Source organism: Aotus nancymaae, unplaced genomic scaffold (assembly GCF_030222135.1).
Source record: "Aotus nancymaae isolate 86718 unplaced genomic scaffold, 86718_ANA_hifiasm-v0.15.2.pri h1tg000006l, whole genome shotgun sequence".
NCBI lineage: Eukaryota > Metazoa > Chordata > Mammalia > Primates > Aotidae > Aotus > Aotus nancymaae.
Window position 1 is genome coordinate 233,756 of NW_026988417.1, and position 21,297 is coordinate 255,052.

At 37.8% G+C, this 21,297-nt stretch overlaps 1 long non-coding RNA gene across 1 annotated transcript in view; it reads left to right on the top strand.

The window, feature by feature from the left end:
• LOC135270102 (uncharacterized) overlaps positions 1-20,071 on the top strand; it is a 37,142-nt gene extending 17,071 nt beyond the window's left edge. The window contains exons 2-3 of the long non-coding RNA XR_010338327.1: positions 10,919-11,533; positions 19,207-20,071. This is a non-coding gene — a long non-coding RNA (uncharacterized LOC135270102). The remainder of the gene's footprint in view (positions 1-10,918; positions 11,534-19,206) is intronic.
• The last annotated feature ends 1,226 nt before the right edge of the window (positions 20,072-21,297 follow it).

Here is a 21,297-nt window from a genome sequence, read left to right on the forward strand (position 1 = left end):
TCTTTGTTTTGAATTTTGGCAGTTTAATTATAATGTGTCCTGTGCAATTTTTGTTAGATTCTTCTTGCTATAGACATTTTGAGCTTTTTAATGTCTATATTCCTTCCAGGATTGGGAAGAACTGAAGACATTATATCTTTAAACAATTTTAAGAAATTTTTCTTAATACATTTTTTTCTCTTGATCATGAACCTCCTAAAATATGTACATTCTTACCATTTATTATGCAGTATGGAGTCCAAATACTTTGTTTACTCTTAAATTCTTTTTTAAAATTCTAATTAGGAACTTTTAAATGACGTACTTTTACCCTTCCTGATTTTTTTCTCTGTAGAGGAGTCTCTTGTTAACGCTTTCTCTTAAATATTTTACATCTCCTGTTATGTACTTCAGCTCCAGCATATCTAATTGATTTTTGTTTGTTTGTTTGTTTGTTTGAGACAGAGTTTTCCTCTTGTCACCCAGGCTAGAGTGTAATGGTGCAATCTAAGCTCACTGCAACCTCTGCCTCCTGGGTTAAAGCGATTCTCCAGCCTCAGTCTCCTGAGTAGCTGGGATTACAGATATGCACCACCACACCTGGCTAATTTTTTGTATTTTTAGTACAGACGTTGCTTCACCACGTTAGTCAGGCTCGTCTCGAACTCCTGAACTCAGGTGATCTGCCCACCTTTGCCTCCGTAGGTCCTGGGATTACAGGCATGAGTGACCACGTTGGCTCTCTTTTGATGGTTTCTCTTTCTTTATTATAATTGTGATTTTGATCATATATTGTTGCAAAAAAATTTTAGTAATTTGTGGTTATTTTGCATCTCATTGAGATTCTTTAAGATAATTATTTTGAATTCTTAGCCATTTTTTTAGATCTGTATTTTATTGTAAGTGGTTACTAGAGCATTTTTTTTTTTTTAATTGCATTTTAGGTTTTGGAGTACATGTGAAGAACATGCAAGATTGTTGCATAGGTGCATACATTGCAGTGTGGTTTGCTGCCTTCCTCCCCTTCACCTATATGTGGCATTTCTCCCCATGCTATCTCTCCCCAACTCCTCACCCCTCACTGTCCCTCCCCTATTTCGCCCCCAACAGACTCCAGTGTATAGTGCTCCCCTCCCTGTGTCCATGTGTTCTCACTGTTCAACACCTGCCTATGAGTAAGAACATTTGGTGTTTGATTTTCTGTTCTTGTGTCAGTCTGCTGAGAATGATGGTTTCCAGGTTCATCCATGTCCCTATAAAGGATGCGAACTCATCATTTTTCATGGCTGCATAATATTCCATGGTGTATATGTGCCACATTTTGCCTGTCCAGTCTATCATCGATGGGCATTTGGGTTGGTTCCAGGTCTTTCCTATTGTAAACTGTGCTGTAATGAACATTCGTGTGCGTGTGTCCTTATAGTAGAACGATTTACAATCCTTTGGATATATACCCAGTAATGGGATTGCTGAGCCAAATGGAATTTCTATTTCTAGGTCCTTGAGGAATTGCCACACTGTCTTCCACAATGGTTGAACTAATACACTCCCACCAACAGTGTAAAAGTGTTGCTATTTCTCCACATCCTCTCCAGCATCTGTTGTCTCCAGATTTTTTAATGATCACCATTCTAACTGGCGTGAGATGGTATCTCAATGTGGTTTTGATTTCTCTAATAACCAGTGATAATGAGCATTTTTTCCTGTGTTTGTTGGCCTCATGTATGTCTTCTTTTGAAAAGTGTCTGTTCATATCTTTGCCCGCTTTTGAATGGGTTTGTTTTTTTCTTGTAAATCTGCTTTAGTTCTTTGTAGATTATGGATATTAGCCCTTTGTCAGACGGGTAGATTGTAAAAAATTTTTTCCCATTCTGTTGGTTGCTGATTCACTCTAATGACTGTTTGTTTTGCTGTACAGAGCTCTGGAGTTTAATTAGATCCCATTTGTCTATTTTGGCTTTTGTTGCCAATGCTTTTGGAGTTTTGGTCATGAACTCCTTGCCTATGCCTATGTCCTGAATGGTTTTGCCTAGATTTTCTTCTAGGGTTTTTATGGTGTTAGGTCTTATGTTTGAGTCTTTAATCCAACTGGAGTTAATTTTAGTGTAACGTGTCAGGAAGGGGTCCAGTTTCTGCTTTCTGCACATGGCTAGCCAGTTTTCCCAACATCATTTATTAAACAGGGAATCCTTTCCCCATTGCTTGTTTTTGTCAGGTTTGTTAAAGATCAGATGGTTGTAGATATGTGGTGTTGCCTCCGAGGCCTCAGTTCTGTTCATTTGTCTATATCTCTGTTTTGGTATCAGTATCATGCTGTTTTGATTACTGTAGCCTTGTAGTATACTTTGAAGTCAGGTAGACTGGTGCCTCCAGCTTTGTTCTTTTTGCTTAGAATTGTCTTGGCAACGTGGGGTCTCTTGGTTCCATATGAATTTTAAGGTGTTTTTTTCCAGTTCTGTGAAGAAGGTCATAGGTAGCTTGATGGGGATAGTGTTGAATCTATAGATTACTTTGGGTAGTATGGCCGTTTTCACAATATTGAGTCTTCCTAACCATGAGCATGGAAAGTTTTTACATCTGTTTGTGTTTTCTCTTATTTTGTTGAGCAGTGGTTTGTAGTTCTCCTTGAAGAAGTCCTTTACATCCTTTTTTAGTTAAATTCCTAGATACTTTATTCTCTTTGTAGCAATTGTGAATGGCACTTCGTTCTTGATTTGGCTCTCTTTAAGTCTTTTATGCTTGTGATTTCTGCACATTGATTTTGTATCCCGAGACGTTTTCAAGTTGCTTATCAGTTTCAGGAGATTTGGGGCTGAGGTGATGGAGTCTTCTACATATACAATCATGTCGTCTGCAAATAGAGACAGTTTATCTTCCTCCTTTCCTAATCAAAGACCCTTTATTTCTTTTTCTTGCTTCATTACTCTGGCTAGAACTTCCAATACTATATTGAATAGGAGTGTTGAGAGAGGGCATCCTTGTCTAGTGCCAGATTTCAAAGGGAATGCTTCCAGCTTTTGATGATATTGGCTGTGGGTTTGTCATAAGTAGCTTTTATTATTTTGAGATACTTTCTGTCTATACCTAGTTTATTGATAGTTTTTAGCATCAAGTGCTGTTGAGTTTTGTCAAAGGGCTTCTCTTCATCTATTGAGATAATCATGTGGTTTTTATCTTTGGTTCTGTTTATGTGGTGGATTATGTTTATAAACTTGCGTATGTTGAACCAGCCTTACATCCCCGGGATGAAGCCTACTAGATGATGATGAATAAGCTTTTTGATGTGCTGTTGCAATCAGTTTGCCAGTATTTTACTGAATATTTTTGCATCTATGTTCATCATGGACATTGGCCTGAAGTTTTCTTTTCTTGTTGAGTCTCTACTGGGTTTTGGTATCAGGATGATGTTGGTCTCATAAAATGATTTGGGAAGGACTCCCTCTTTTTGGATTATTTGGAATAGTTTCAGAAGGAACGGTACCAGCTCCTCTTTGTATGTCTGGTAGAATTCGGCTGTGAATCCATCTTGACCTGGGCTTTTTTTGATTCTTAGGCTAATAATTGCTGCCTCAACTTCAGCCCTTGTTATTGGTCTATTCAGGGTTTCAACTTCTTCCTGGTTTAGGCTTTGGGAGGGTTCAAGTGTCCAGGAATTTATCCATTTTTTTCCAGGTGTACTGGTTTATGTGCATAGAGTTGTTTGTAGTAATCTCTGATGGTAGTTTGTGTTTCTGTGGAATCGGTGGTGATGTCCCCTTTATCATTTTTTATTGCATCTATTTGATTTTTCTTTTTTATTAATCTGGGTAGCAGTCTGTCAATTTTATTGATCTTTTCAAAAAACCAGCTCCTGGACGTATGGATTTTTTGAAGCGTTTTTTTGTGTCTCTATCTCCTTCAATTCTGCTGTTAGTTATTTCTTGTCTTCTGCTAGGTTTGGAGTTTTTTTAAAAAATCTTGCTCCTTTAGCTCTTTCAATTTTGATGATAGGGTGTTGATTTTAGATCTTCCCTTGCTTCTCATATGGGCATTCATTGCTATAAATTTTACTGTAGACACTTCTTTAAATGTGTCCCAGAGATTCTGGTATGTTGTGTCTTTGTTCTCGTTGGCTTGTAAGAACATCTTTATTTCTGTCTTCATTTCATTGTTTATCCAATCAACATTCAAGAGCCAGTTGTTCAGTTTCCATGAAGTCGTGCGGTTCTGAGTTAGTTTCTGAATTCTGAGTTCTAACTTGATTGCACTGTGGTCTGAGAGACTGTTCATTATGATTTCCGTTCTTTTGCATTTGCTCAGGAGTGATTTACTTCCAATTATGTGGTCAGTTTTAGAGTGGGTGTGATGTCGTGCTGAGAAGATGTATATTCTGGGGATTTGGGGTGGAGAGTTCTGTAAATGTCTATTAGGTTTGCTTGGTCCAGGTCTGAGTTCAAGTCCTCGATATCCTTGTTAATTTTCTGTTTCATTGATCTAATACTGACAGTGGACTGTTAAAGTCTCCCACTATGTGGGAGTCTAAGTCTCTTTGTAGGTCATTAAGAACTTGTTTTATGTATCTTGATGCTCCTATATTGGGTGCGTATATATTTAGGATTGTTAGCTCTTCTTGTTGCATTGATCCTTTTACAATAATGTAATGCCCTTCTTTGTCTCTTTTGATCTTTGTTGGTTTAAAGTCTATTTATCAGAGAGTATAATTGCAACTCCTGCTTTTTTTTGTTGCTATCCATTTGCTTCGTAAATCTTATTCCATCCCTTTATTTTGAGCCTATGTGAGATGGGTTTCCTGGATACAGCACACCGATGGGTTTTGACTTTTTATCCAATTTGCCAGTCTTTATCTTTTTATTGGGGCATTTAGCTCATTTACATTTTAGGTTCATATTGTTGTGTGAATTCAATCCTGCCATTTTGATGCTCATTGGTTGTTTTGCCCGTTAGAGCAATTGCTTGTTCATAAAGGATTTTACTTCTGCTTTGCTTATGAAGCTTAGTTTGGCTGGATATGAAATTCTAGGATGAAAGTTCTTTTCTTTAAGGATATTGAATATTGGCTTCCAGTCTCTTCTGCCTTGTATGGTTTCTACTGAGAGAGCTGCTGTCAGTCTGATGGGGCTTCCCTTTGTGGGTGACCTGACCTTTCTCTCTGGCTGCCCTTAGCATTTTTCCCCTTCATTTCAATCCCGGTGAACATGATGATTATGTGCCTTGGGGTTGCTCTTCTTCAGAAATATCTTTGTGGTGTTCTCTGTATTTCCTGGACTTGAATGTTGGCCCACCTTGCTAGGTTGGGGAAGTTCTCCTGGATAATATCCTGAACAGTGGTTTCCAGCTTGGATTCATTCTCTCCATCACATTCAGGTACACCTATCAACTGTAGATTAGGTCTTTTCACATAATCCCATATTTCTTGGAGACTTTCTTCATTTCTTTTCACTTTTTTTCATGATTTTGCCTTCTTGTTTTATTTCATTGAGTCGATCTTCAATCTGATATCCTTTCTTCTGCTTGGTCAATTCGGCTATTGAAACTTGTGTATGCTTCGTTAAGTTCTCGTGTTGTGTTTTTTAGCTCCATGAGGTCATTTATATTCTTCTCTAAGCTGTTTATTCTCGTTAGCATTTCATCAAACCTTTTTTCAAGATTCTTAGTTTCTTTGCATTGGGTTAGAACATGTTCTTTTATCTCAGAGAAGTTCATTATTACACACCTTCTGAAGCCTGTTTCTATCATTTCATCAGACTCATTCTCCATCCAGCTTTGTTCCTTTTCTGGTGAGCTGTGATCCCTTGGAGGATAGGCGTTCTGGTTTTCGGTATTTTCAACCTTTTTGTGCTGGTTTCTTCTTTGTGGATTTATCTACCTGTAGTCTTTGTAGTTGGTGACCTTCAGATGGGGTCTCTAAGTGGATGTCCCTTGGTTGATGATGAAGTTATTTTTTTGTTTTCCTTCTAACAGGCCCTTCTGCTGTATGCCTTCTGGAGGTCAACTCCAGAGCCTGCTTGCCTGGGAATCACCTGTGACAGATCCAGAACAGTAAGGGTTTCTGCCCATTTCTTCTTCTGTTATCTTAGTCCCAGAAGGATACCTTCCAGATGTCATCCGAGCTTTCCTTTGCAAGGTGTCTCTTTGGGTATATGAGGTTCAGGGAAGTGCTTGAGGAGACAGTCTGACCCTTATAGGAGCTCAAGTCCTGAGCTGTGAGTTCTGTTGTTCTGTTCAGAGCTGCCAGGCAGGTATGTTTATGTCTACTGCAGTGGAACTCATGACTGCATTTTTCCTCAGGTGCTCTGTCCTGGGAAGGTGGGGCTTTATTTATAAGTCCCTGATGTGCTTCTGCCTTTTTTCAGAGATGCCCTGCCCAGCTAGGAGGTAGCCTAATCACAGTCTGCCAGCAGAAGGATTGTTGAGCTGCCATGGGCTCTGCCCAGTTGCTGTGTGAATTTCCTTGTGGTTTTGTTTATAGAGGTATAGGTAGAAGTGCCTCAGTAATGGCAGACTGCCTCGGTAGTGGTGAAATGCCTCAGTAATGGCAGACGCCCTTCCCCCCCGAGTTGGACTGTCCCGGGTCCAGCTACGCTTGCTGTGAAACTCTCAATCCAGAGTGTTTCAGATTTCTGGTCTTTGTGGGGGTTGGACTCACCTAAGCCATATCACCCGGCTCCCTGTTTCAGCCCTCTTTTTTTGAGTTGAATGGTTGGCTCTGTCTCTAAGGCATTCCAGGAACCAGTTGAAACGGCCACCCAGATTTGTGTGAGTTTTTGTGTAGAGACCCAATGCACCGGCTCAAACAACCATGCTGGAAACTCATGGCACTTTTCAGCTTGGGAATCTCCTGGTCTTTCGGAAGTAATAACTTGTTTGGAAATACGGTGATCTCTCACCCTCTACGTTGTTCTCACTGGGAGCTGCACTCCATAGCTCTTCCTATTCGGCCATCTTGGATCCATCCGATTTCCATATTCTTATCAGTGTAAGTATATAATGTTTGTTTCTTTTTGAATTTTATTTTATGTAACATAATGTTCTTAGTTCTTACAATTTAGCCCATTCATTTGCCCTGATGTGCCTGGGCAAGCCCACACAAGCCTTAGATCATAGTTTATTTGTCTTCCTGATTTGGTAGTGGTTTTGTCTCTCTAAGCATTCCTCAAGTTATTTCCTCTTTTCCTTTGTTCTTCTCTGCCTTTACCTCTTTAGGAAAGTTTTGAGTTTTTAGCCAACTAGGTGTAGCCTAGACTATGAGGTCTAGTTCCAGCCAGTGGAATCAGGATGCAGCAGTACGGCCATGCATTAGATATAAATAGCCTTGCCTCTGTTTGGTGTGCTCTGCATGAGGGGCACCCTTTCTTCAAAAGTAAAGTTGTCTTGCTGAGAAACCCTTTGTCAGAATGCTGATTCTTCCTTGAGTCTAATCAGAATAGGCATTTACTTCCCACGTATTATAATTGTGTATGACAGTATTCAACTGTGTACACTGTAAGACTGTGGAGCATGGCTGAGTGTGATGGCTCATGCCTGTAATCCCAGTACTTTGGGAGGCTGAGGAGGATGGATCAATTGAGGTCAGGAGTTCAAGACCAGCCTAGCCAATATTGTGAAATCCTGTCTCTAATAAAAATACAAAAATTAACTGACTGTAGTGGTGGGGCACCTGTAATCCCAGCTACTCAGGAGGCTGAGGCAAGAGAATCACTTCAACCTGGGAGGTGGAGGTTGCAGTGAGCCAAGATCATGCCACTGGCACTCCAGTCTCAGCAACAGAGCAAGACTCCATCTCAAAACAAAGACTTGAGCACACGTTAAAAATGGATCAGTGATATGTCTGTTTCCAGTATAAAAATCTGTTTATCTGTATGCATATGCTCCTGTATAGTTTATCAGTGGTATACTTGTTCTCTTTATATGCATACAATGGTGGTTTTACGCTACCTAGGTGAGTAGTCATTGAAATTCTCCTAATTTTACCCTCTGTTCATTTGTAAATCTATATTTTTGTGTGTGTTGGAGAAAAACTTTTGTGGTTTGCAGATAATTTCAAAAGCAGTCATACCTCTATCTATATTTTAGATATTTTAATTGTCAAAAACACACACTTCACAATCTTTAATACTTTTAAATATTAAGTTATTTTATGTTGACATTGTTATGCACTCTATCTGTCGAATATGTTAATCTTGCAAACCTAACACTCAATACGCATTAAACAACTACCTACATTTTCTGTTTTCTGGCCCTTTACAAAAACAATTCTGTTTTCTATTTAGAGTCAAACAGCTTTCGATGTCTCAGGTAAGTTGATTCATACAGTATCTGTTTTTATGGCTGATTTATTTCATGTTGCATAATGTCATCAAGATTTATCTTTAGTATACTTGGTACAGTTTTTTGCTTTTTACAAACTGAGTAATATTTCATTATTTTAATATTTCTAATTTATGCATTTGGTGAGAGAAATTTGCATTGCTTTCATTTATTTGCTTTCAGTAACAATGCTACAATAATTATGACTGTCTAAAAATTACTCTTCATGTGACCATGAGTATGAAAGTGTATTTTTTGCTGAATTTCATTTGTCTTGCTGTTCAACTTTATACCCATACCAAATTGTTTTAATTCTTTAGGTTTCTATGTGTTTTGAAATCATGAGCTGTGGTGCCTCCATTTTCTCATTTAAAAAATTGTTGGGTGCTTTATTGTCCCTTGAAATTCCATATAACTTTCGGGTTGCTATTTCTATTTCTGCAAAGAAAAAAAAAATTGATTAGAAATTCGACAGGGATTTCATTTAATTTGTAGATTACATTGAGCAGTCTAGACAGCTTCATAATATTATTTCAAAATTGGAACAAGGTCATGCTGAACACTGTATTTTTATTTCTTTATTGAGATGGAGTCTTTCTCTGTTGCCTGGCTGGAGTGCAATGGCATGTTCTCAGCTCACTGCAACCTCTAGATCCTGAGTTGAAGCAATTCTCCTGCCTCAGCCTCCTGAGTAGCTGGGAGTACAGGTGTCTGCCAACACGCCCAGCTAAGTTTTGTATTTTTTGTAGTGACAGGGTTTCACCATATTGGTCAGGCTGGTGTCGAACTCTTCACCTCACGTGATCCACCCGCCTCCCAAAGTGCTGGGATTACAGGCATAAGCAACTGCGTCCAGCGTCTTTTTTTATTTTTATATTGATAGGATCCCTCATACTTTTGTGTATTTATACAAATACTTTTTTTTTTTTTTTTGAGACGGAGTTTCACCCTTGCTACCCAGGCTGGAGTGCAATGGCGTGATCTCGGCTCACCACAACCTCCACCTCCATCCGCCTCGGCCTCTCAAAGTGCTGGGATTACAGGCATGAGACACCATGCCCGGCTCTATACAAATAGTTTGTAGTATCTTCAGAATTAAATAAAATTTCTTAATGTTAAAATAATAATGCATTTTAAACTGCCCAAAATGGTTGCATTTGAAAATTCTTCCCCATTTGCCCTCAACTTTGTTATTGATGTCACTAATCATATTTTATGTTGTATATTAACAGATTGATTGTTTGATTTTTATGCTTTTATCTTTAAAATTTTAGAGATTCAAATGTTTTCTGCACTATTATAATGGTACAGAACCTTATATTTGTGTATGTGCAAATCTTTTTCAGAAACTTATTTATTTTCATATGATTATATTTTATTTATGTGTTCCCATTTAGCTCATTGAGAATTATTCAGGTTAAATTTTTAAAAACTTGTACATCTTCATGTTTTGTGGTGGTTTTCTGAAAATTTTAAAATTTGACCATGTTATGCTAATATTTCATATGCATTACAATATTTGCTTGCTATTTGAAGATTAACAAAAAGCTATTTGTTAGAATTTTACATTGCTTTGTCCTGACATAGTCAACAAACAGAGTATATTACTGTTATTTCTTTCAGCAGTCTGTAATATTGGAGACAGAAACCAGTTTTGGTAAAGACCACCAAAAGACAGAAGTAAGGATATGTGTGTCTGTTAGTATTTTTCTTTTTTTTTTTTTGAGACGTAGTTTCACTTTTGTTACCCAGGCTGGAGTGCAACAGCGCGATCTCGGCTCACCGCAACCTCCGCCTCCTGGGTTCAGGCAATTCTCCTGCCTCAGCCTCCTGAGTAGCTGGGATTACAGGCACGCGCCACCATGCCCAGCTAATTTTTTTTTGTATTAGTAGAGACAGGGTTTCACCATGTTGACCAGGATGGTCTCGATCTCTTGACCTCGTGATCCACCCGCCTCGGCCTCCCAAAGTGCTGGGATTATAGGCTTGATCCACCACGCCCGGCCTTCTTTTTCTTTTTTTAGATGTAGTTTTGCTCATTACCCAGGCTGGAGTGCAATGGCGCGATCTTGGCTGGCTGCAACCTCCGCCGTCTGAGTAGCTGTGATTACAGGCACGCGCCACCATGCCGAACTAATTTTTTGTATTTTTAGTTGAGACGGGGTTTCACCACGTTTTTCCAGGATGGTCTCGATCTCTTGACCTTGTGATCTACCTGCCTCGGCCTCCCAAAGTGCTGGGACTACAGGCGTGAGCCACTGTGCCCAGCCCGTGTCAGTATTTTTCTTCTTTTTAAAGAAAGAAGCCAAGAATTGGCAGTTTATTTCTGAAGACACAATGCTATACTGGGGAGGAGGAAGAGCTGTGTACATGTAACAAATGTTCCTTGCTATTCTATGTTGCTCTTGGCATTGTGCTTACCTGAGGCATTACATACAATTAACTCATTTAGAGATGTTGCACAAAGGCATTTTGATCAGTATATGATGTTGGTTACATGTATATTATGGCCTGTGGTATTTTGTTATGCCATTTTACTAATGTACTTTGTCTAAGTTTATGTATTAGATTTGTAAAGTATATTCATATGAATCTAGTAAGTGGAATAATTTGTTATTTTTATTTCTTTCAGTGATGTGTTCTCATTTCACCCAAGACGTTTGGCCAGTGTAGGACATAGAAGATTCATTCCACAAACTTAACTCTGAGAAGATATGACAAAAGTGGACAAAATTAGAATTTACAATTAAGAAAAGGTTGTAAAAGTGTAATGAGTGTAAGGTGCAGAAAGGAGGTTATAATGGACTTTACTAATACTTGTCAACTACCCCCAGCAAAGTAATTCAATGTAATACGTGTGTCAAAGTTTTTAATAAATTTTCAAATTCATACAAACATATGACAAGACATACTGGAGAGAAACCATTTAAATGTAAAAAATGTGGCAGATCATTTCCCAGGTTCCTACAACTAACTGAACATAAGGGAATACATGCTGGAGAGAAACCCCTCATATGTGAAGAATGTGGCAAAATCTTTATCTCATCCTCAAGCTTTGACAAACATAAAATTCATACTGGAGAGAAACCCTACACATGTAAAGAATGTGGCATAGCCTTTAATAGTTCTACAGGCCTTACTAAACATAAGAAAATATATGCTGGGAAGAAACCCTGCACATGAGAAGAATGTGGTAAAGCTTTTACTTCGTCCTCAACTCTTACTGTACATAGGAGAATTCATACAGGTGAGAAACATAGTTCACAACATATTCTAATGACTTTTTCTGTTTATTCCATATTCATTTCTTAAAATTTTTATAGACACATAGTATGTATATATATTTATGGCATATATGAGTTATTTGAATAAAGGCATACACCACGTAATCATTAGAGTAAATGAGTTTATCAAATTTACTACAGATCATTTTATGATTGTAATATTATGTAATTTCTACATTTCTGAATCCTGAATACTTCAAAAATTTTTTTTCATATTTATCTTTGAACATGTAGCATCTTTATTCTATAAACACATACAGACTTTGACTTTATTTATGTGAAGGTAAATATATAAACATATTGCTCTAAAAATAAACCTTAGGAAAACTATGGAGCAAGAAATAGTGTTTGTCTGAGAGTTTGTGCCTATTTGCCAAAGAAAATATCAATATTGGAACAAAGAAGATTCTTTTAATAAGGTTGGTAATTTACTAGAAATCTAGAAACCTAAAATATTCTGAAATCCAATCTGTTTCTTTGTAATTACTGTAAAATCTAATTGTTGAGATTCTTCCCCATGTAAATTGTTTTTGGCTAGTACTCATGTTAGAGCTATAATTTATTTCTTTTGTTTTCACTTCAAGACGTATTAAGTGAGCTTAATGTGGTATAAAATTTCATACTGCACACAAAATTTTTAGATGCATGTTCACAATTTGCATAGTGATATTTTGTCTAGGTAGAACATTGTATTTTGTTGCTGAAATTGGTGAACCCTATATGAGCTGTTTTCTTTAGTTGTTCTTTTACTTTTTAATTGACATAAATCAGTTTATGTATTGGGCCAATTTGTTAAGGTAAGTGCTGGAATCTTTATAAGAAGTCATGGATATGTTTTGATATGTAATTGTAGTGAACAAACAGTGCTGGGTGTGTAATAAATGCTCCATAATTAGCCATATTCTTTGTGGAGTCGGTCTGTAGCTGCAAGTAAGAGATTGAAAATATCAATAGTGAAGAAATGGGATTAATTCTGCATGAGGAGAGGACATCTGTTCACAGACTGCAAAACTGACTCATTCTGAATTTAAATAGATTTCTGTCTTTATTTTCTGATTATCTGTAATTTTGTGATATCTTCATGTGTTTATCCACAGTTACGTATGCGTCACAGCCTCTCTTCTTCTTTGTGTTAGGCTGCAGTTTTCTCAATGTTCTCTTCATGCCGTGTAATTTCAAATGGACTTTCTAGGTTCTGATAAGTTTGAAATTTTTTAAGGTGGTAAATTGCTCCAAAGTGGGCTGTTTAAGGTTATTTATAGCTTATCAATGCAGCATTTAGATAGCTTAATTTAGATAAGTATTTTACCGTTCACAGGTAAGAGAATTAAGTCAGTATTTTTTTTATGAAAAAATTTTTAAGTGTACGTTAGAATAAGTACAGAATTAATATGAGTGGGTTACATATTGTCATCACCACATGAAGAAACAGATCAGAATTTTGAAATTTCTTAAGAGTAAATATATCTTAGAGTTAAATTTTTTTAGGAGACAATGATAGAGGAAGAATTGTACATTTAATTTTCTATATCACATACAGCAAAACTTATTTTTTCATGCAGAATCTTCTATTTTTGAATGTGAATCTTAAGTGTTAGAAAATAGAATGGTCTCTGTAAATTCAAAATTTAGAATAATATCTTTTTTGTCCAGATTGATATTGTAATCCTGAGGAATTTCTCTTAGGATTTTTTGTTTTAGTGTATGCAGTTCACGGTCTAAAGTTTTCATTCTTCGTCACCTAACTTTAACCAAGTCCTTGGTCGCTTTCTTAGGAAAAATTTTGGAGAGTATGGCAGCTGTTACATTTAACATTTTCTCAGTGATTTCTAACGCAAATTCATTTACTTTGTTCACACCATGGCCAGTTACCCTTTAGCGACAGTTACCCTTTTAGTGCCTTCCGTATCATTACCATCAGCACTAGAAACTCCAGGTGCTTCAAGCTGAAAGCGAAACCCCTAGAGTACATCATCTTGTCTTATATAGTGTTCTGGGTCTTGGATGTGCTAGTAATAGAGTTTCTGAGATGATTATATTACAAAACCAGTACAAAAAGTATCTATTTTTGGTAATATTCAAGACCAGCATTTGTAATGTTATCCGATGATGGTTTTTTAAATGCATTTTTAATTGACAGATATGGTGTTTTGAAAGACATAGACATGCTCTCAAAGGCTTAATTCTAGGTAATTAACCAATGCTTAAACTCCTTAATAGTAATTAGTTTTGTGATGAGAGCACAGAACACTGTCTTCTTAGCATTTTTCAAAAATACAATTCATTATTAAACTATAGTCACCATGCTGTACAATAGATTAGCCATCTGTAATTATGTATTATTTTACAGACATCTCTCCAAATGCTTTTTTCTAAATAACCAAGTATCTGGTAAGCTGCATTCTATTGTCTGGCTTATTTTCACTTACCATAATGTCCTCCAAATTTATTCATATTGTTTCAAGTGACAATATTTCCTCACTTTTAATGTTGAATTGTTTTTCCTTGTGTATATCACATTTTTAAAAAATGAAATATCCATTTATTGGCTGAAAATTTTATTTAATGAAAAGATATTTCTGTATTAAAGCATGTATTAATGAAATTTGACTTTTTACACATAAATAATTTGTACTAAATACTAACCTTAACACTATATATGTTAATTAATTATCAGTAACATTATAGCATAAGTATTATTATTCTTTCTCATTATTTTACAGAGAAAGAAACAGAGCCACAGAGAAAAATTACTTGGTAACAATAGTGTAGCGAGCTTTAAAACACAGGCAACTTTGACTCCAGAGGAAACATTCTTTATTACAGTAAATACCCTCTTCAAACAAAATGTCTTCACCCATTCTTAGTAAAAATTTAAGAAAATTCAACCAATTGATGATAGAATTTTGTTATGTGTGTGTGCGTGCAAATCTACAAAATATAAAGGAGAAATAATACTTCCTGTATTTAATGAAACTATAAACTCTAGAAATTGCCCTTTGATACTGTCATGTACTGGGGAACACCCTTTCCTTCAGCTGTCCTTCTGAGAGAATGTATTCTGTCCAGGTTCACAACGGGGCATGGTTTCAAAGGCAAGAACTTCCCAGTACCATGCCTCTGCCCACCTCTCCCATCAGGGAGCTTAGAGGTCTTTAACTTTCACACATAGGGGAGGACATCATGGAAGCTGCTTTTCTTTCTCCTTTTTCTTTCTCTCTGCTTAAATAAATCACTTTCTGCAAAATTCTTTCGGATTCGATATTTACTTAGGAGCCCACTGCATCAGGCAAGGTCCTCTCTCTCATTCTTGGGTTAGTGAGGGACCAACAGCCTGAAAGAACACAGCCCAGCAGGGAGCAACCTGAGCCCATCATCTGCAATTTGATCGCCATTCCCCACCCCTCCAGCACTTCAGAATATGGCATAATTTTTACCTAAACCTGTAGTCAGCAAATGCTATAATGGGATTAATCAAATATTTACTACAAATGCAAGCAGTATATTATGATTTAATTGCCTTTCTAATACAAATTTCTTTATTATTTCACTCTATATTAGTTTTCTTTGTGTCTTTTTCAGTTTTGCTTAGTACTACCAATTACCTTACAGTTGCCTTCCAAATAGTTTCTTTATAAAACTATCTCTGGAAAGTTCAGCTCAGCAGTCTAGAGCACATAGCCCTCACCAGAGCCCTAGAACAAGAACCAGGGAGTTAGTTACTATTTATACAGATACCAAATATGCCTTTTTAGTATTTCACAATTATGCCATCATTTGGGAAGAAAAATTTTTCTTTTTTTGAGATGGAGTTTCACTTTTGTTGCCCAGGCTGGAGTACAATGGCGTGATCTTTGCTCACCACAACCTCCACCTCCCGGTTCAAGCAATTCTCCTGCCTCAGCCTCCCAAGCAGCGGGCTGGGTTTCTTCTTGCTGAACTGGCTGAATTAAGGGGAGTGGCTTAAGGCTTTGAGGATTACTATAGACACGGATAGGCTTTACAAACTTGTCTAAAAAGAGGGTTTTTTTGTTTGTTTACGGCTGACGGAGATGGTCTCTCCCAAAGAGACAAGAATCATGGAGTGCCCTTATTTTCTGCTGGAGGACCTGAGGAAAATAATAAAGAACCTCTCCCAGTTTATACAGTCTTTCAGATCCTAGGGTATATTCAGGTTTGATAACCCATTTCTTTTTTTCTTGAGCATATTGCAGGGTGGGCAGGTTGTTAGGCAAAATTGGGATAAGGGCTATCAGAAGTTCCCCAGAAAGGGTGGTGACCCTAGCTGCTTGGCCAACCCTCTGTTTCTCTAGGCAATCTCCTATTGGCACTTCTGGTAACCCCAGCAGTGAACTACAGTTTTCTGTGGTAGGTGGATAGCCTGGAGTAGGTTAAAACTCTGTGACCCATATTTAATAGCGGTATCCTTTGCTGTCAACAATCCTTTTTTAGCTTAGCGTGGTGGCTCACACCTGCAATCCCAGCACTTTGGGAAGCTGTGGCAGGAGCATCATCCAAGGTCAGGAGTTAGGGAGACCAGCCTGACCAACATGGAGAAATCCCATCTCTACTAAAAATACAAAATTAGCCAAGCATGGTAGCACATGCCTGTAACCATAAGGTTACAAATAATCCTGCTGCTGGAACCTGAAATGTCCTTGGCTCATAAGCTCTATTGTGGACTTCAGGATCAACCTGCACCTCTGAAAGGCTCCCCTGTGGAGGAAACCTCAACTACAGGGCCCCTTCTATGCCCAATTTCAGCAGAAAGTAAAGAGCAATCAATGCCCATCTTCCAACAGTTGAACTTTACTGTTCAGAGGGGGGAATCAGAATGTGTTCTCTTTCCGGTTCCACAAGGGGTGTAGTTTTAAGGGCAAAAACTTCCCAGAGCCATACCCCCCCTCCCATGCTGCTCCTTCCAGGACTTTTAACAGTTTGTTTTAATTTTCACAGGCATGGGAAAAGGTCAAAAATCAATCACTCTAGTGGATGTTTAAGGGAACTCTTCATTGGCCAGGGGGCTTGGAGAAGGTGGGAATTCCTCCCATTTTAAAGGTCCCTGTCTCCCTTATCCAGGTGGACTTACCTCTCTGGAGTCCCCTTCCACACTCTTCATGGAAGCTTTCGCATCTCCTTTTTCTCTTTCTGTAAGTAAATCACTTCTCTGCCCACTCCCCCCAAAAAAATGTTTTTTTGTGTGTTATAAAAATTTATTATACATAAGAATGTTACCACTAACAAAATTCTTTATATATAAAGAATATTACCACTAACAAATGCAGATGGGCTAGGACACCATGGTACTGGGTGGAGGATGGCTAGCTCTTTGGAAAGTGAAAGAGCTTGCTTTATCTAATCATAATTTTTTAAACCTAATTTAGTTATTTTATTTTTGACTGCTTTAGGCCATCAGCAATTTTAGTAATATTTTGGTGTTAATATTACAACTCATAATACTCTGCACATTTACTAATGTCTTTGTCACTGTAAACCAACACCCACTCCAGGGAAGAATTTGCTATGTCCCTCCTAAACATCAAAGCCATAATCTGAGTAATGATCTCTCTCTAATACTAATTGGGTTAACAGTTTCTCTTCCTAATCAACAAACATCTCAATTTGGTCCTATTCTACTTCCCTTGGAACCATGCAGCCTAATGTTCTATGGTCATCACTCATACTTCGGACTAAATGGCCTCATAAGCCCTAACTGCCTCTCACCCCCCTTTTTTTGCACTCTGCAAGCAACTCAACAACTAGTAAACTCTACCACTTCTTTCTATGCCTCAGCCTGTTAGCTAGTCATGAATTCCTTTTCATCCAGGGTGGGAATTGCCTACTTGGCCACAATACAAGAATGGGAAACTACTCAAGCCCGACTTAGCCTCATCTATCATCAGGACCTCTCTATATAAAACCTTCCCCCTGCTAACAAAATATTTTTAACACAACCTAAAGCAGCCTTTAAAGATTTTCTTAAACCCATCCTCGTTGCTTCAAGCCCCTTGTTCTCCTCTGCTACCCTCATTGGCTAGGCACTTGTATGTATCTGTGCTACTGTAAATTCCAGAACCGTCGTGGGTGCTTTTTACCAAGCACAATGCAACATAACCAGCACCATTATTGGTACTTATCAAACTTTTTTGTTTCACTAAATAGTCTCAATGTCAAATTTTCTATTCTTCCCCCAAATGTTTTAACTCCTGGACCATTCATCCAAAATGATGCCACTCAATTCTGCATCCGTCAACCTTCTTGGGAGTCAACTCAACCCATGATATCGACCAAGCCAGTATAAATTATGCAAAAGGTTTCAAGTCTTTAATTTCTTTCAGAAAACCTTTCTCCTTGATACTACCAGACACATGACCATGTTAAAAGAAAAAATAGGACCCATGTCTGCCTCCATAGGCAGCAGCAGCTTTAGGGGCAGAATCTGACATATTGGGTAGCCCTGGTCAATGCTTGGAACCGACCTCAGCTTTGCATCCATTTTTATCGACTACAGAACTTCCTATGTGAAATGCAAGCATATCTCTCTTCACCCCTAAAACTTCCACTGTGACAGGTGATGCTTCTTTACTGTTACTCTTTACTACTTCACGTTGTAATAACTTGGTTTTTGCCAGCTAAAACTAACTCTTTCTTAGACTAAAAGCTGTCAAGGTTTTATGTTAGCTTCTTGAGCCAGACAAGACTCCATCTTGGCTTCTTCATTTTAGTTATTTTCTCACCATTAAGTTGTAACTATAGTATGAAACTGGGTCAGGCTGACACTGGGCACCTGGGAATGCATTTGTTGATAAGAGGCTGAGTTAAGTGGTTCCAACAGAGCCTGGGAATGCAGGTGCAGTTAGCGCCCAGAGCCCCCATTATCTATAAGTTGTATGTCTTTCGTGACAGCTTTACCCCTCGCACCTGGCACTGTTTTATTTCTTATGTATCAGTTTATCTTTTAAGTTTTTGCTTACTCTGCTTTTGTAAAAAATTTGCTTCAGCTAGGTTCCCCCTCCATGTTAAAACTAATGTATGAAAGACCACCTAACTTTTTCTTCGGGGCAGAGAGAATTTTGGGCATTAGCCTCTCTTGGTAGCCAGCTCAATAAAGGACCCATAATTCAATCAGAGTGTGGTGCATTCCTTGACTCCCCTGGGTACAACAACGTCAGATCAACTGAGTAGGTTTTCTTTTCTTGGCATCTCAAGTGCCACTACAGGAATAGCTGGCATAATTACTGCCTAGTCAGCTTACCATAACCAGTCTCTGATACGACTTACAAAACAGAAATTACTGCTCAGAGTGACAGCAACAAGCTGATTATCTCATGGCTGTAGTTCCAAACTGTAGATGTCTTGCCACACCAGCTGCAGCTCAGGAAAGAATTTGCCTTATGCAAGGAGAAAAATGCTGTTTCTAGGTTAACAAAGTAAGGAAAGTCAAGGACCATGTTAGAGATTTTATAAACCAGGCCTGTCACCATCAGAAACACGACACTTAGAGCTGGTTCTCCTGGGGCGCCACCTGGTCCCAATTCTGATGACATCTCATTTTGGGGGGATCCCTAGTCTTTGTTTTTTCCTTGTTGGACTTGCTCACTAAATAGAATAACCAGGTTTGTTTCCTCTCACCTAGAAACTCTGTCTTCAAACAGTCCTGCAATAGGAATATCGGCCTATTTTCCTCCTTCTGGACAACGATGTTCCTCCACATTCTCCTCTGGACACTGCAAGTTGAACTTTCTGGAAGAACACTGAGGGAATCTGTTTCTAACAAAGAGCAAGATAATGAGACACTGATGAGTTCTTTATATCAGCAGGAAGTAGTTACAGAAGACCCACAGTGCCCCTAAACTCAAAGATCTATAGAGTCTCAATCTATTGAGGAGGAAATTTTAAAGTAGGCAGTTAGTTAGACATGAGCAGAAAAAAAGAGCCCCTGGGGGAGAAATAATCTCATGCTCCCAAGACAACCCAAAACATGTATGCTAAATTTGAACAAAGAGGAGTGGAAATGCCTATGAAGAAAGTACATCTAGAAACACCCCTTAAGACACCTAGTAATTGCTCATACTGTGATTAAACTGTCAAGATGTAGCTAGCTACATGCTAATAAAAAGGGGGGAAACGGCAAAAGGAAAGTTCCTAAGAGATATGTAGGCACGATAAGTACAGATTTCATTGCTATGTGACTTTCCTAGGGTGGTAATAAGCAATGCTGTCTTTAACTCATTGATCACTGGAACAATCAGCTGACGGTAAGGAAGCATCTCACAGACCTGGGCAGAAACTCCATGAGGATAAAGATTTACCTGGAAGCAGGAAACTAAACAAAGACAAAGGCAGACACTTAAGACAGAGGTGGGATTTTTTTTTTTTGTTAAAGTCTATGATAATAAAAATGGCAACATGTAACTCTCAAGGCTGTTTCCAGCTGGGCCACCCCACTCCTCTTTTAGTGTGTACTTTATTTTCCTTTAATAAACTCTTCGCTTGCTTAACTAATTGTCTCTGGGCTGAATTATTTCTCTCAAGAAAACAAGAACTAAGAACCTTACAATTACTGGTAACATTTCCACCCACCCCCAGCTCTTGACAAACACAATTGTATTTTGTTTTTATGAGCTACTAAAAATATCTCACATAAATGGAAATTATAAAATTCTTAACTCCTACAAAATTCACCCCAGGGAAGAAGTCACTCTAATTGCTGTTAGGGGGTTTGGGTGAAGACTCTTTCTGGCTACTTCCTGCTGATTTAAAAGGGGTATCCTTTCCTGTAAAAATCCTCTTTCCAGATAGCTACATATGCATGGAGTCTCTTCTAAAAGGCATATTTGAAGTTTGTATTAATATTAACTTTTTTGTCCTTTCTTAGTTCTAGGGAACTGAGTTTTGACTGCTGAGATGAAGTTCACAGAGACAATTTAAAGTTTTATAAACAACTATTTAGGGAGCAACTGTAAGATAACTGGTAGTATTTAGGCAAAACTGAGAAACAGGCACAAAGGAAACTAATATAGAGTGAAATAATTATTTAATTCAGTAATTTTGCACTAAAAAGGTAATAAAATCAGTGTATTAGATGTGTTTCTAGTAAATAATACAGCATTTGCTGACTAGTTCTGAGTAAAAAAAATATGCTATAGTATTCTGAATTGCTGGAGGGGTGAGGAAGCACAGTTGAAAGGAAAACTGTTCCCACATGTCAGTATCAAAGAGCAATTTCTAGAGTTTTTATGGCTTAAATTGAGCAAGTATTTCTATTTTCTGTATTATAATGTATACATTTACACATACATATATAAAAATGTAATTTATTCAGTTTTCATTTATTAAAAATAGGTAAAGATAATAATGTATTTTCTATTTGAAGAGACTGTTTACTGTAATAGTTAAGAGTGTTATCTCTAGAGTCAAAGTTGCCTGTGTTTTAGTACTGGTCCTGTTGTTGTGAGAAAGTCATTTTTTTCTGTGGCTCTGTTCCTCCCTCTGTAAAATATGGATAATAACTATGCTAGCTATTTTCTGTGAAAATTAACACATATAAAGTGTTATGGTTAGTATTTGGTACAAATTAACATGTATATGCTGAATTATATTAATGTAACTAATGAACATTTGAATTCAATAGCTGCCATAATCTCCAAATTTTTTTCCAGAAGGTGACCAAGGACTTGGATAAAGTTAGTTGACTAAAAATGAAAACTGTATTCCATGAACTGCA